Source organism: Rhopalosiphum maidis, chromosome 2 (assembly GCF_003676215.2).
Source record: "Rhopalosiphum maidis isolate BTI-1 chromosome 2, ASM367621v3, whole genome shotgun sequence".
Classification (NCBI taxonomy): domain Eukaryota; kingdom Metazoa; phylum Arthropoda; class Insecta; order Hemiptera; family Aphididae; genus Rhopalosiphum; species Rhopalosiphum maidis.
Window position 1 is genome coordinate 26,687,450 of NC_040878.1, and position 17,295 is coordinate 26,704,744.

General features: G+C 23.9%; 1 protein-coding gene and 2 non-coding genes across 4 annotated transcripts in view; 2 read left to right on the forward strand and 1 right to left on the reverse strand.

The window, feature by feature from the left end:
• LOC113553866 (sex peptide receptor-like) overlaps nucleotides 1-17,295 on the forward strand; it is a 126,789-nt gene that overhangs the window by 25,517 nt on the left and 83,977 nt on the right. The window lies entirely within an intron of this gene.
• On the forward strand, nucleotides 2,319-2,390 carry Trnag-ucc. Its single transcript has one exon. It is a non-coding gene; the product is annotated as a tRNA-Gly (tRNA).
• Nucleotides 8,153-8,224, reverse strand: Trnag-ucc. The gene has a single exon. It is a non-coding gene; the product is annotated as a tRNA-Gly (tRNA).

Consider the following 17,295-nt stretch of genomic DNA (forward strand, 5'->3'; position numbering starts at 1 on the left):
ATTTTTTCGATTTCATTTCTTTTGATAAAAAAAGGATAGAAATTCAAATATATCCTTAAGAATTCTTTGTGAAGGGTTGTTTGATTCTTGTTATTTCCGCATGATTTCCACTATGTGTCCATATGTATGGCTCAATCAAATAACGCATTCTTTCTTTTATTTATCACCACTGTTTATTTCCCCATCATTAGACTACATCTTAGACAATATCATATACCTACTCAACGCGTATTGTACCAATGTCCAATGAATCATATTATTATAGATCGACTGCAAGCAATGTGTGTAATTTATGGTTTTCTATTGATATCCTAAATGTTGAATGCAATAAAATCTGTTTTAGTGGTAAAACATAATTAAAACCATGCATAATTGATATAATATATACTACACCATATATTATACACCATTTACGATTATTTATAACATCGTTTTCTAGTATCTTCCCTACATTAATATACCAACTACAATAATAAAAAGTAGGTAACACACTAATATAATTTAATAATATATTATATTCATTATAAATTATCAATATTTGGACATATACTAAATATACGTATCAACTACATATTGGTAGGATTCGTCTCAACTGTATTGTACACATTAATAATTTATTTCACAGTGACTTGTTGGGGATTCATCGTCTTCTCAATATTGTATATTTTATTTTAAACTAATAATAATTAAGTAAATACCTCAAGAGTTTTTAGAAATTACAGAGTCACTGAGAGTCAAAGGACGACATTCGACAATAATATTATATAATATATAATACTGAATAGGTATCCTCATAAATAAACGAAAACATAGGTACATAGATTAAGTTAGTTAATTTTGGTCAACCAATAATTGTGAACAAAAATATTAATAAAATATTAGCTATTTTCATTTTTAAACTTCAAATTATGTGTTCTACTATTCATTAACTTAGTTTAGCTAATAATTCAGTAAAGCGACAAAACGTTCATATTCGTCAAGTTAACTGCAAATTTTATATTTTCTACTACACAATAGTTATTAGTGCTCTGCGCGTTACAATGTACTATAACATTATTACATTAATAAAGCTGCAGTACTTATTATTAGTCAGTAGATACAAGTGGTGCAATTATACAGGAAGGATTTAGACGTAACCACCCTCCCCCCACCATGACATATTTTTAAGATTGTCATACCACATTTATGTATTTGTTTAATACTACTATATAGTATATAGTAGATACACATCATAATTCATAGAGATAAAACAGTAATACAAACAATCCGAATTTCCTATAATATATATGCGTAACTATATTACTTATAAACATCTTCGCACATATATACTATATTATATTTTATATATTGAACTGTGGAACAAAAATACTACAAAATCGAGTGATCGAATAGGTATTATAATATTATTGCGGAGTTACGACGCACATTAGCAACATCATCATATTATTGTACCATTTGTACCTATAACTATATATTATATTAATTGTAAGTACCTAAATATTTAAATATTATGTTGATATTTGTTTCCGTGTATTACGTTTATACATGTAGCATATTGTGTATGCTGTATATTGTATATTGTTATATATAACATGGCAAATTACGAGTCTAGACACAGTAGACGCCACGTGTTATAAACATAAAACATTATCGTTTTCATATTTTACAAAAACTCTTTTAATAAATCAAACAATATTATTATTTATTAACTATAAATATTTATAACTATTTACTAAGTATAATATAAATAAGTACTAAATTGTTCATATTAATATGTACCTATATCATTAAGTCAGTATATTTTATGAGTAAAGGTACCTATGTATATAAATTATAAATCACTAAATCAGGTAAAACAAGTAAGTTTAAAATGGTGGTTTCCATTTATTATATATGTCTTTACTAATTTCGGACGGGACTCATTTTGTTCTGTTTTAATCCTGTAATCTCCGTATTATTACATGTGCGTAAAAGAAAAATTTACAGAATATTTACACCAAAACAATACAAAATAACATTTTTATATCTTTATATTCTATTAATCTTCAATTAAACCTGCAAAGTAATTAAAGGTTAATAGTTATATTAATAACTTTGGTTACCTACATTTATAAATAATAATTAATATAGTTATATAGTTATTGTATAACGATTGTCAATTGATGATAAACAATGAAAACATATTTTTTTTTAGAATCAAAGTAAAATTGTTTATCCCGTTTTTTATGTATATAATATTATAATCACCTTAAATTAATGTAATTGCTTACAATAATACTGGTACTAAGTATTATTTAATTATTTAGCCTAGGGCACTTGCGTTGGTGGTGTAATGGTCAGCATAGTTGCCTTCCAAGCAGTTGATCCGGGTTCGATTCCCGGCCATCGCAATATATTTTTTTATTCATTTTTTAATATTTTAAATTTAAACAAATATATTTAAAATATTATGTCAAACTAAAAATATTGCTTAAAGGTATTATAATATAATTATACATTTTTATGAGACTTAATTATGATATTACATGATTGCTTTTAATATTAAAGTGCAAAGTTTTAAACCATAATACTATATTATAGAATGATGTGAATAGGTTAGATAAACAAGTGATATAAATTAAAGTTTAAAATTAATCAAAATATTTTGAAAACATTATTGTGTTAGGAAAATAATTTTTGTAATAATATACAAAAATAATTTTTTATAATTAGGTGCTATTATAATAATTTTGAATATTATAACAAAATAACTAAGATATTACAGAAAACAATTGTCATGTTTCATTTAAACATCAAATTTTATCAAAATTTGAACTTAGTTGTTATAAGTACAACATATGAAGAATCTCTTAATAATTTATACATTTTTAAGCTATTTAATCAAAAATATAAAGTTATTTCAACAGTTATAGAATAAAAAACAATTTAGAATATCTTAAATAACTTAGAATTAGCCTTTACATTTTACTGTACATAAGATATATTAATTAAAATAAATTTACAAGGTTTTACCTTTTTGTATTTAATTTTTATTGAATAATAATAAAATAACAAAAATAGCTTGAAGAGAAATCGTTATTTACTTTTGAATAATTAACGTAGTCATCATTTTAACTTTGAACGTTCATAAAAAATTGATGTAATTTGTTCAACTTTTTTTTCAATCTTTGTAGATAAAACTACGAGGAATCTTATGTTAAATTGTCATGCTTTATAACATTTTTATAAATTATAATAAATTAAAAAATAATAAACAAATATTTTTAATTTTATAAAAAAAAGTACTTTTAATGCTTTTAAATTATAATTAATTACGTGAGATATGACTATAATATCACTATAATATATGTATATTCTACATCAAAAAATAAAAACAATCGTTATGGTAATTTATGTTTCCTTTGCCAAGAAGTCAACAGTAAAAATTAATTAATATTAAGTGGAAATTCATAAACAATAAATTATTATAACAACAACAATATCAAACAGAAGAAATCCTTGTACAAACAGGAATACTGCCTAATAATATATATAAAAAAAAAAATAGTAGTTACCTATTTACGATTATGGTAGTAAATATATGGTACAGATATATACATATATATATATATATATATATATATATATATATATATATATATTTATATTTAAGCGTAGTAAAAATATCAAATCACTGGCGAGTTTCCGAAAAACAAAAATTCTTTGGCCAAATGTTATTACTCATTATGTAATTCAGCCAGGATTAATCATAGAAAAAAATATATAATTAAGAATCACCCTTATACATTCACTACAAAAAAAAAAAAGACATAATATAATAAAGTAATAAAGTATAGACTATAAAAACGAATTTGCTCCTATTTTTAAACGTATATCGTTTTTAATCGTTATGCATATAGAACATAATTCTGTTATATGGATGCATTTAACATACCTATATTATACAGTACGCTGTAATATTAAATGCACTATTAATATTTAAATCAATAAACAACAAACAATGAGTAATATAGCAAGCACCTATTTTAAGTATTAAGCAATAGACTGATTTTTACCTATTATGAAATTATCACGAAAAAAAAAACAAATCATAAAAAATAGTTTACTCTATAATTTTTATGATTATTCAAAATAGATGTAAAATGAGGATATGCATAACATAATTTTACTATCCCACGTACAAAACAAAATGACATGATTTAGGTATCTTACGACACGAAAGTCCTACCGGACTATGGAACTGACCAGTATATTATGATTTACGCAGGTATAACATTATATAATATTATATACGACTCGCCTATTCGAACCTACGAAATCTCGATGTCTGCAAAGACAAAGGCACATGGTAAATAATACGTCGTATCCTTTATATTAGTATTAATAATTAATAATAATCAAAAATTCGGAACGCTCTCGTGTTGTAGTACGCCTATTTAGTAATATAATAATACTATCAACAGTATAGTACTTACGCCATCCATATGCGAGACATAAATGCATAGTAAATTACAAAAATAAGGTGCCAGTGTAAATTATTAAAAATAAAACTTAAAACTGATTTATTTAGGAAAATATTTTTAAAAGATAGATAATTGTTATTGATTATTATTAATTATTATTACTGATATAAGATTTTTATTGAGTTAAACGGAGAGAGCCGGAAAATTAGAACATTTTGATTCACCACAGTATTATATACGACTTTGTGGTTGACTACAATCTAGATTCTAGTACCTCAGTCTATGGACAAATCGGGATGTTAGGGAAAATTAGTTTGAAATGTTTAAATACAGAGACATAATATCCCTGTAGACTTTCCAGTTCTATTGTCCATAGTCTCATAATTTATGAGTGGATCTGTAATTAAGCGTAATCAAGGCTAGGCAAAAGCGGACTTGAAATAAAAATATCTTTATGGAGCACGCCAGAAAACAATTTGCTTATTATTACTCAGAAACAAATATGCCTAGGAATTTAAAAAGTGTTAAATTTGAACTTAATGATATACCATTGTATACGAAAAATGATTTTTAGCGGAGACAGTATAATATGTTTTATTATATTTTATTATAATATCTATAAAAATCGTTTTTTATAACTGTGTGAAGAAATCTATCAACCTGTATCATGAAATATTATTTTATATTTCTATAGAGTAATTCATTTTACTATTATATTACAGTAGACTATTAATATTTATAATTTGTTTTAATTTTTCAAGAATTTTATCCTAGCTGATGATTTTTTATCGTTATTTATGAAAAATAAAATATTTTTAATTTCAATTACTTATAAATATCTCAAAAAGTCAAAATATTAAAAAAAAAAAATAGTATGAAAATGTAAAGTATCTACTACGGTTATTTATTTTTGAATATTACGAATTACGATATAAAAATAATCGTTTGAGGAGAAATAGTTATTTTATGAATAAATAAGCAATATAGGTAATAAAAATTTGAACTTCAAACGTCATAAAAAATGAACGTTACTCTCAGGTGAACTTTTTATTTTCGTTTTAGGTAGAAAAACTATACAAGGAATCTTGTATTAAATTCCAAATATTAGATATAAAAAAAATTTAACCTAATAAAATAATTTTTAAATTTTTTTAAACCTTATACAAATTTTTTCAAACTTTTTACTTTAAACGTTTATAAAAAATATTGTATTAATACATTTTTGGTATTTCTTAATTGGTAAATAACCAACTTATGAAGAATTTCGTGTTAAAATCTAAAGTATGTTTATCTAGAGATGCATATAGATAACCTATAGAAAAAAACTAAAGTAAATTTCAAATGTCTAAAAACAATTCTTAAAGGTCAAAATATTTTGAATATTATTTTATACGTAAGAAAGAATAGTATTAAAATTTGATGGACATTTAAAATACCTAAGGTTTTCGTTTTTAAATTACACACACACACACACATACACAAATAACATCGATTTTGTCAAATACTGGTTTCACGTAAGGTTAGATTCCTGCAGTTTTGCCTTAGATTTTTGTTTGTTTTTCCCAATTATTTTGAACATTTTTAATTTTTACTACTCTAAAGTACACTTTTAATCTATTTTACTGTTTGAAACTACCTTCAAAGTTGAAGAACAAAGCATTTTATCGACTTCTTATCGTGTTCAAAGACATACACACAAACCACATACTATTGCAGGTAAAATCAATACATTCATCGTTCCGCTCAGAATCTAAAAATGTTTTTCAAGCGTTGATGCGTCTCTGTCATTATGTTTGGTCTAGGTTGTAATTAGTCAGTGTTCTTTCGAATCTCGAATTGTATTCATAGGTTACAATATCCACACGCATTATCACCGTCTTACAAATGTACAACGTAGATAAAGTAAACTGGCGTTCAGCTTTTGTATATCGTTGTGTTGTTAGCTTTAATGTTATTAAAGCGAGTTGACCTATTATAAAATATAACGGTAAAAATATTATCTGTGTTAATACGTTAGTTGTTTTCAATAACTTAATTTTTAATCAAGTAATGAGCATTTTTAAATTTCAATATATTATTGTATATTTATGACTTATTTAAAATTAAAATATCGTAAACACATACGTAAAAATATAGATTATATTTTTAAATTTATATTAAATTTTTATAATAAGTCAATTCAGTTTAATACTAAAAGACAACACTCCAACCTTTAAGTTTTTATTAAGTCGATTCACTTTTACATAATATATTAAAGTTAACTCTACCTTATTCCAACGGTCTATAAAACCCAAATTGAGCAGTAGGAAGTACCGCCATAGTGCAGTTGATTACGTCACTTGAAAATAAATATTTATTATAATATAATATCGTGTATTGTAATAATATTTTTTTCAATTTCAATGTTTTCATAATTTTGCAGCCTGCTATAATATAAAAATAAAATTATGGGAATACGAATAATAAATATTTTTAGATGTTATAAAAATCATACCTAACCTGTAGCCTGTAGGTATACCGCCATTATCTCCGTTCAAAATGACTTAGTATTGGAATACATCGTATCAAAATCATCTACATTGAGTGTTATAGTGAAAGATCCTAAGGTTACCCTTAATACTCTGTAAGGGTATATTCTTAGGTCCCGTTTTGAATTATATTTTTCTCGCCGCTCATTATCCAAAAGCAAATATAATAGGCGCGAAACGGAACTAATCATATACATATATGCTGGCATACCTATCGTATAAAATATATAATGTTATATTATACATGATTAATTTAGTAGCAGGCATTCGATTGCGTAATACGCGTGTTCTCCGTGTTATCTATGTATAATAATATATAATATAATATGCATTATGCATTTAACACATTTACCATTACCGAGTCATATGATAATATATATTGTAATGTAAGTGATGTTCACTCTTCTTTTGCGTCTTTTTCGCCTGCCACGAGCACGATATTTACGCTCTGTGTGAAGCGGTAAAAGTATAATGGTTGTTAATATTTGTTGTATTTTTTTTTTTTTTTTTATGAATAGAAGTTTGTTTTAAAGCAAAAAGGAACACATATTTGAACATTTAAAACGCATTCGAGCAATAAGAATTTTTCTTTAATATTAGATCAGAATTCATGTATTGCATGTATAATAGTAATAAATGAATAACGCGTTATAGATAAATTATAGCGTCATCACTGTGTCACGCGTTTTAACGTGTCAAATAATATGCAGTAATAGATACATTATACTTTTATTTGAATGGAAGTATAATACTATAATACCATCCGTAATCTTCTTATAACGAAAAAATATAATATAGGTATGTATATTGTATACTGTATAGATAATGAAACGTTAAGATCTCATTTTTATACGTGGTTTTTTTACATTATTTTCATGACATACTTTTTTACCTTTTTGAATGTTAAAAACCAAAAAAGTTGTTGACATATTAAATACTAATATAAGTAATGTATGTTTCTCGTTTCGGTTTGAATTTAAGAAACAATTTCTAACATATACCTACTTTAATACAATTATAATATATTTAAAAAAACAATTAATGGTGATGTTATAATACTTAAATATTCATTGATTATATTAAATTATTTACTTTTAGACGTAATACATTATACTAAGCCATTTATTTGCAATTCAAAAATATTTACAATGCAAAAATATATGCGATGGCCGGGAATCGAACCCGGATCAACTGCTTGGAAGGCAACTATGCTGACCATTACACCACCATCGCAATTGGTAGAGGGGAGATGTTTTACGTTACTTCAGACATTAATGATTATTCAAAAAAAAAAAAAAGAAAAAAACGTGTTAGTGGATGCTGTCTGTTGTACGGTAGGTGGCGAGTGGGTCAGTGTGATTGATGTGTTAAATTTGAATTCAATGATAGTATACCCTTAAACTTATATATAAAAAAAAAAAAACTATTTTGAGCAGAAATCTATCTGCCTATATCACTAAGTATATATTTTTAAGTTATGTTTTTTTTATCTTGCTATTATGTAAAGTAATTTATTTTACTATTAGTAATACAGTAGGAAGAACTATTTTTTTCCAAAAACATTGCATTTAAAAATATCATATTATGTGTATAAAATAAAATAATATACGTTAAACTCTTATGTTTCCGCCAATAATGTTTTTGATCTAAAACATAATAATATAACAGTATTCATTATAGTAAAAAACACACACTAGTATTATTGTGAAATTAGTACATCCATCGCTCTAAATTTAAAATGTACGTATACGCATTGCATTTTTGAAAACACAGTAATTAAATTAGTTTGTTTTTTTTTTAAGAATTAGTAAAAGTGTTTAAATTAATTGAAAACGGTTTCTTTCAAAACGATAATCGAAGATTTGATTTTTCCAAAACAAATCGTGATACGACAATTAGTTTTGTTTTATTTCTATAAAGGACGAGTATCAGCAACGAGTTTTTTTTTTTTTAACGAACACTAACTTGTACAATATTATACAAGTTATACAACTATAAATTCCATTAACTATTACACAAAGTACCTAGCAAAATACTTATGTGTAAAGTTTATTTTGTATATTTTTTTTAATTACCTTTGGGCTGTAATTAGGTACGGTTCACCGGTGTTAATCTCTCAAAATAAACTTCTGAAGCATATATATATATATATATATATATATATATATTTATATAGGTAGATACTACCGTAAATCCGTAACTGACAAGTAGATTGTCGATAACAACTGTTGGTGTTGCACTATTTTATACTCTGTTAACTGTTCTGCGGTTTATTGGTACCTAAGTCCACTGAAATACAAACATATTGAACATTGGCATTGGTATGCTTAACGCATTTTCCGCAGCCAAATTTTCCCTACAACAATAATATATAATAATATGTGTATGTTATATTGTACCGCATAATACTACTGTTATTACTGTAGTACTGTATCGAAAATACGTATTGCGACCGCGGTATAATATTATATTAATACTGAATTCAGAGCTATTGTTATTTAATACTACTATTAACATATTAATTACCTAATATTTACATATTATTAAAATGTAATTTACAAAGGCTGAGTTTAAAAATAAATCAGTCAATACAGATTTTTGTTTACGGACCTCTTAGTTTTAGTTTGATCGGCAAACAGGTCAGAGAATCCCACGGAAATGATTGAAGCCTTAGGCGAAACTAATCCCTAGTCAAAAAACTATTAAGTATTCAAATTTGTATATTTTTTAATGAAATGTAGAAGAATTTTCCCATAGGTGTTTACAATTAATACTCTGGGCTTTGTTTCTTACATTATTATTTAATATACTTAGATATTAGTATTTTTTATTTTTATAATAATCATACTTATAAAATGCACTGTCTACTAATTGAGTCCATACATATTCATATACCTGAATGGGAAAAAAATAATATACTAATTATTTCTCGGGTACACACGACACATAATATACTAATTGAATCCGGTGTTTGGAATCTAAAAATATACTAATTGAATCCGAGGATTATTTTGAGTAAAATTGAAAATCAACTGTCCAGGCACAGTGGGAATAATGTCGCGTGGCATTAATATATATATATATATATATATATATATATATATGAACTACTTACGATGAACATTATATTATATATTCATTCTTACCTTTAATAATTGAATATTTAATACGTTTTTACTGCAAAATACTTGTAATTTGTAAATTTTCGTAATTTTGTATAAATTTGTAATTCAAATGCTTATAAAAATAAATTGCTTATATGTATTTTTATAGCTTTTATAAATACAAGAAAATTTACGTGGATCTTGTATTACATTTTGACAAATATAGTCCTAAGTCTATAAAAATGGAAAAGAAAATGTTTCTTTATTTTAAAGTTTGACGAGACTCAGTATGAAATTATGGACTCAATTAGTATTATACCTAAAATGTCAAGGGACTCAATTGTTGTAAATCCTAAAACAACCCGGGACTCAATTCGTTATAAAAAGTTACATTGGAACTCAGTTCGTATACAACCACAAAATATTTAAATATATTCAAAATTTATATTGAATTCCAAGAAAATATACTAATAATATAATAAATGCCAACAGCCTATTTGCGGTTCGGATACTGTGTCAACATTAAAGTACATGAAAACGGTGCCTACTACTCGAGTCTGAAATTATTATCAGTAGGCGAGTTGCATCCTGCAAAAAAGGTTCAAAAAATGGCCATAGCCTATTTGCGTCCCAGTATACCTTTTTTAATAATCCAACTGCGTCCCGAAAATATGTTATGATATCAAATGTTAATAAAAAACCACATTGATGTTTATTTTAATTTATAATAAAGAAGTTTTATAACATCATAATATTGTTATCTATTATTCAAATTATTTTTCATTTGTTGATTTTAATAGAATACTAAATTCTTATTTCTTATAATTTATTAATAATTACATCAGGTAAAAGAAGCTAATATTATGTATCCTATATTATGTATTATTATTATAAATAGGGATACAAATATATAGTTGTCGTTTCCATCACTACATTTCGGGAAAAAAACCACAAAACCGGTATTTTAGTTTTTTAAATACTATTTTTTATATCATATATTATTATGTACCTCATCTGTATCAATTCTGATGCCAATACCTAACCTTACCTGGCTAGTTTGACTTGTAGTGTCGCTTAGGGTTGGAACTATGGTATATTATTAATTATTATATTAATTGATTTTTGACATAATTAAAGTCAGAACACATGATATTTAAATTTATAAAAAATGATTATGACTATGAGTATTTGTATAATTCCATATCATATATTATATATGTACGCTTCTTATTTGACATAAAAAGTTGTGAATGTATTGAATAAATAATTTAAACTGGTTTATTACTTTGTATCTTTAATATTTTCTAACTATTGTAAGAACAAATTATGGAGAATCAATGTATTATATTTTCAAGCTTTTTGATATAAAAAATAAATCTTATCGAGATAAGTAGATTTTTTTTTAAAAATAAACGTTTTAAATGTCTGTAAAGTGTTTAAAGTCCATGTTGGTGTTTTTATAATTTAATTTATAGTTTTTTCAATTAATATAAAAAATTTGAATTTTCTTCAGTTATTGTTCATTTTAAAATACCTATAATACTTAATTTTCTAGCAGAAACTACTCATAAAGTTGAATATGGAAGTACATGTTCATTAATGCTCTAAAACATAACGACAGAAAAAAAAATATATTACTCTGTTCAGAATCTAAAAGTATATAATATATTATCTTTAGTATATTATTATATTATTTTATTTCTACGCTTTTGTTAGTATGACATATTGACATCATTACACCAAATACTATTTCAATACACCCGAGTACTGCAAAATGGTGTACTCATAAACTCATTAAATGATGTCAGGTACTATGATTTGAAAGTTTAAAAGGCTATACTGCTATAGTATTATATACTTTTGAAGTAGATATTATTGGGTAACTTTTTTGTTCCATCGCAGTATATTTTGTTGATTTCTCTGTGGACAGTGAAAATAATGATTTGCTTCATTAGTGTTTTCAGTTGATAAGATCATTATATCTATTATATGGGTATTAGCCATAATAGGCATTAGTTACCTATAGTAAGTATAAGTCATATTTGTTGAAAAACAGATAGGAATATATACTCATTTTTATAAATTCATTGCTAATGTTTGTCCGTAGTTATATTTTGTTTATAAATATTAATCATTTCTAATAAAGCTTTGTCACTGAATGGTCTATTCTTCAAGTGTTTAACATAACCTTGTTTATTTTTTGTCTTTTATGATAGTTCTTGTATAATTATGTATAATAGATTGTAATACATATTTAAATATAAAATAATATATATTATTTTATGATGTTATTATACAGTTTTATCTTATAGTTGTTGTATGTTATTACGCGAAATGCAATAACTGTACACACATTTTTTACAGTGGAATAATTAATGACTAAATAAGTTGTATTATTTTAAATTGTTTTTATTTGAATAAAGGTTGAGTTAAAATAGAAAAATATAATAAATTATACTTTACAACGGAAATAACTATGATTCATTTTCTTTAGTCATTTCTAATAGTCTTCTGATCCAAGGCTTAACCAAAATTTCCAGAGTTAACCATCTGAAAAATACTGTTTAATTAACACGTTAAATTAACGAGATTCATGTACAAGTTTATCCCTGTTTGTTAACCCATTTTCTTGTTAAAACAGGTATGTATTGGTGAATAATTTCAAACCCTATTCCGACGGTTTATACTTGAGTTCAAAATTAAACAATATAACCACAAAATGTAACCACTATCTATGAATATCACTACTATAATACATTATGCACATAATTTAATATGTTTATTATATTGTTGTTATGTGAAATTTTCTCTGTATTCAAGACACTCAGTAGTAATCTAATAATAAAGTCAGCAAACTGAATTGGGGTTGACGGGTATAAGTGCATAATGTTAAATATAAATATATTTATTGATAAGTATGAAAAAAAATATATAATATTGAATAGCTTTTTAAAATGTAGAAAACTACATCAAATAAAACAAAATTGGTAACTTAATATTTTAATATTTAATTATATAACAACTTTAAGCGTAATTTTTATAAAACATTTATATAATTATAAAATGTAATTTATTGAAATAAATTCTGTTTTTTTTTTTTTGGTTAATTTATGCATAGGTATTTCTGATTAAAATATATTTTTCTATGACCAAATTAAATAACTTTCAAACCATGGAAAATTACAAGTATTAAGAAAGATTAAGAATTATTTTAGAAAGTTGATGATTACAAATTATACCAAACTTTAATTTGCAAGATTAAAATTAGCTTTATTCTGCTAAACTTATGCAAATAAGTTTTGAAATGTACGCATTTGATGGGTTGAGTTCTCATCTCATTTTGTATACTTTGGCAAAAACTATGACGTGTATTGTTCTAAAAATAATGTTTATTTTTGTAGAGCGCCTTTTATGATACATTTTATATAGGTATTATATTTATTTGTATAAATTGAGATTACAAGAAAAAAAGAAAAATAATAAACCATTAACATAAGAGATAATTTATTTATGATTGAAATAAAACATTGCAAATAAAATAAAATTTTAAAAATATATCTAATTTAGTAATAAACATAATTAAGTAACCTTATATTACATTTTTAAATCATAATATTAAACATTGTATTAAAATATAAGTAAAATAATTCAATGTTTTTACTTTAAATTGAACAACGTTTAATTAATAGCTTTAATATATTTTACAATTTTGAAATTGTAGTTTGTATAATAACATATATAAATACATTTTTACTGCATTTTAAAGAATTTAAAATTAAAATTGTAAAATGTGTATGGTAAATATAGTATATTAATAGAAATTATTAAAAATCCATTTTCATTTAAAGTATTACAAAAATTTGAAGTTACTTAAATCATAACAAAGGTTAGAAAATATTGTTTGAAGTTTATTTCTTCCTGACAGAGAATTGAACTTTAATGCGTAGTTGGAAACATCTGGGACATCCAAAACTAATCTTTTTTTTTAATGTACCATATATATGTTTCAAATTAAATTGTATAGATATAATAATGGTCTAAACATTTGTTCTACTATACTTAGTGTTAACACACAAAACCTTAAGTAATATGTCATTGTAATTACTAATAAAACAAACTAAAATTTGCAAACTTCAAATCTTTGATAGATTCTAAGCAGAACTTTAGGTAAAATGTACATTGATTTTACATAATGTCTATTGCTCTTAACATTTTTTCCTTATATAAAAAGAATCAGAAACTTTACTCAGAAAAATGTTATTGATTGAAACAATTTTTATATTTCTATTGAATTGATATACAAATAAATTACAATTGTATTTTGTGTGGGAAGAGATACTATTCAGTATAAAATAAAATTGTATTTGTACTTAAAGTTGTCTATCCCCAATTATTTTAAATGATAGAGTTTATAATTTCTAGAAAGAATGTTATTTTTGAGAATTTCATAACTCTATACTCCAAAACATTGTTTTTATCATATACATATTATAAAAAAAATATTATTTTCAAATGTCCAATAATAATGTTGTCTTATATTTTTTGTACTAAAGATATTTATTATTTATGAAAATAAAATATCAGCATTCATATTTTTTTATAGCAATAATGTATCTTATTAGTTAGTTCTGTAAAAATATATTTTAATACCGTAAAAACTATTAATAAATTATACAAACTTTTTTTTTTATCTTCCTCTAATCATAAGTTATTTAAAAAAAAAAAAGTTAATAAAATTATAAAGTTTATTATAAAAAGAATGATTTATTAAGCATGCTCACCTTGATTTTTTTTTTTAGTAATGCAATTATTTAAATTCTTATTGTTAAATCGTTTAAGTAGTGTTTTGTACCAATTTAATTTCTTATAAAAATATAGAATCACACTTTCCCTTGTAAATTTTTAATCAGATGCATTTTTGTCAATGTTGACATCTTAATCGAATAACTTTTAAGTTATTTAGAGCAATTCATTTTGGTAATTTATAATACTCTATTAACACTAGTTAGTAAAAAATAGTTTAATAAGTAGTATAGATCCACTATTAAATCTATTTTATATTTCTGTAAAACCATTTTAAGGACTATAATAATCCTTAGTTTTCATATTTTAATATAAATCAGAAGCAATTAGTACTTGTTTGAATTATTATTTTAATAAATCTAAATTTTCATAATAATAATTTATACTTTTTAACTTATTATAAAAAATGTTGATATCATTTAAAAAATTAAGTTTTTATCACTAAAATTATACTATAATCATACTTTTTAAATGGTATAAATTATTTAAATAATTGAAAAAATGGTACTTATTAAGTATTCGTATTCATTTCATAAATCAAAACTTGAATAAATTCGTTATTATTATGAGAAAAAGAGGATAAGCACACTTAGTGGATCATCCTGTGTAGATACATTCAATGGGTTTTTAGTTTTCACAGAATATTTTTTTGAATTATTATTTTTTGATTCATGACAAAGATAGATTAATTTTACTGATTTTTAACAAAGAACATTTCAATGACGAAAAATATAAACTATATAAGTAGAAGAAACAAGAGGCTTACATTATTTTTCCAAGTGCGATCAAATAGTTGCGATTATAATAATATAACAGCCACAACCCTAAAAGTGTTTCTCGTTTCCGCGATTTGATGTAGTTATCTCCTATTTACACAAGACTAAATTAAACTTTTCATCATCCTATAACATAGAAACATTATTACGTTTCGTCACGCATCAGTCTAAATTGCCAAAATTGATTTATTAATTAGCTTTATAACGTAAATATTGGTAATACCTATTCTATAATGTATATGTAGATAACCTTGAGCCTCCACACGATTTTGTCTCAGGGCCCAATAATCTCATAGAAGATTTAAATAAATAAATTAGTAATTACCAAATTTTATATTTATCCGCCAACTGCATAATATTGTCTTTGGATTATAATAAATGTTTTAAAAATCCTATCTACTTGTAGAATATATAAAAATTAAACTGTTTAGAGAGTGTACAAATTAAACTAATTCCTAAAAATGTATATAAAAATACATAGACTATTAGTATATGTACCTACTTATAAATTATGTAGGTACCTATGTATAAAATATAAATACAAAAATCGAATTTCATATCTAGGTACTAAAAAAAAGTATAAAGTATTTAATTTTTATTCTAATTTAATTTTTTTCTTTTTATATTTACTTATAATATAACAAATATAATTACTGAGTATTGAATAAATTAAAAATAATTAACATTCAATAAGCTCAACTATTTTGGGTTACTTTTAATATTTTATAACTATCAACGAGATCAGTACCAATATAATAATATCATTTTATTGTAATAATTATTTTTTAATTTTGTTTATAAACTGTAAGAGTAATTATTTTCAACCCCATAATGTAAGTATGTTCACTCAATGAGTTCAATTAAGTTTGAACTATTAAACTTTGATAATCAAAGTAAATGTTGATGGAAAATGTGTTATTCGTTTGAACGAATCAGAGGTATTTGTAATTAATGTAAAGAAATTAGTACTTAATTGTTTTTGATTATCTTTTTACCATGAATGTGGTTTTCAAAAAATAGTTAAATTATTTTAGTTCATTAAACAATTAACAATATTTTATTTAATTCCCTGGCCATATAAATTCAAATCTTATTTTTATTGTTATAATATTCATAATACCATTGATTAAGTACTAAAAAAACCTTGAAAATGAAAACATAATATATTTAACTTGTTATTCATTAAATTATATCTTTAATTTCTTATGAAAGTGATTACGAGGAATATGACGTAATAAATAATAATGCATGAACAATTATCAGAAAATTTTGTTTTAATTTAGCTCCGAATTCTGCGGCCTGCGGTAGTATACTATTATTATTCACACAAGATATAATATTTATCATTACTATAAGATAATAATATATAGATACCTAGGTAATTACCGTTTTCTAGTACATGGGGACGACGCTTATGCTATGCCTAAGGTGCACGGGCCTAACCTACCTTTGTATTATTATATCTGTATTTTACATCGATGATTTAAATATTTAAATACGTTTTGAATACATATTAAACTGTTTCAGTTTTTAGAATTTATTTAACAATTTATTTTTTTATGCAATTGAATCAAAATTCTTATAATCTACGTAATAATCATATTTGAAGTACAAATCTATA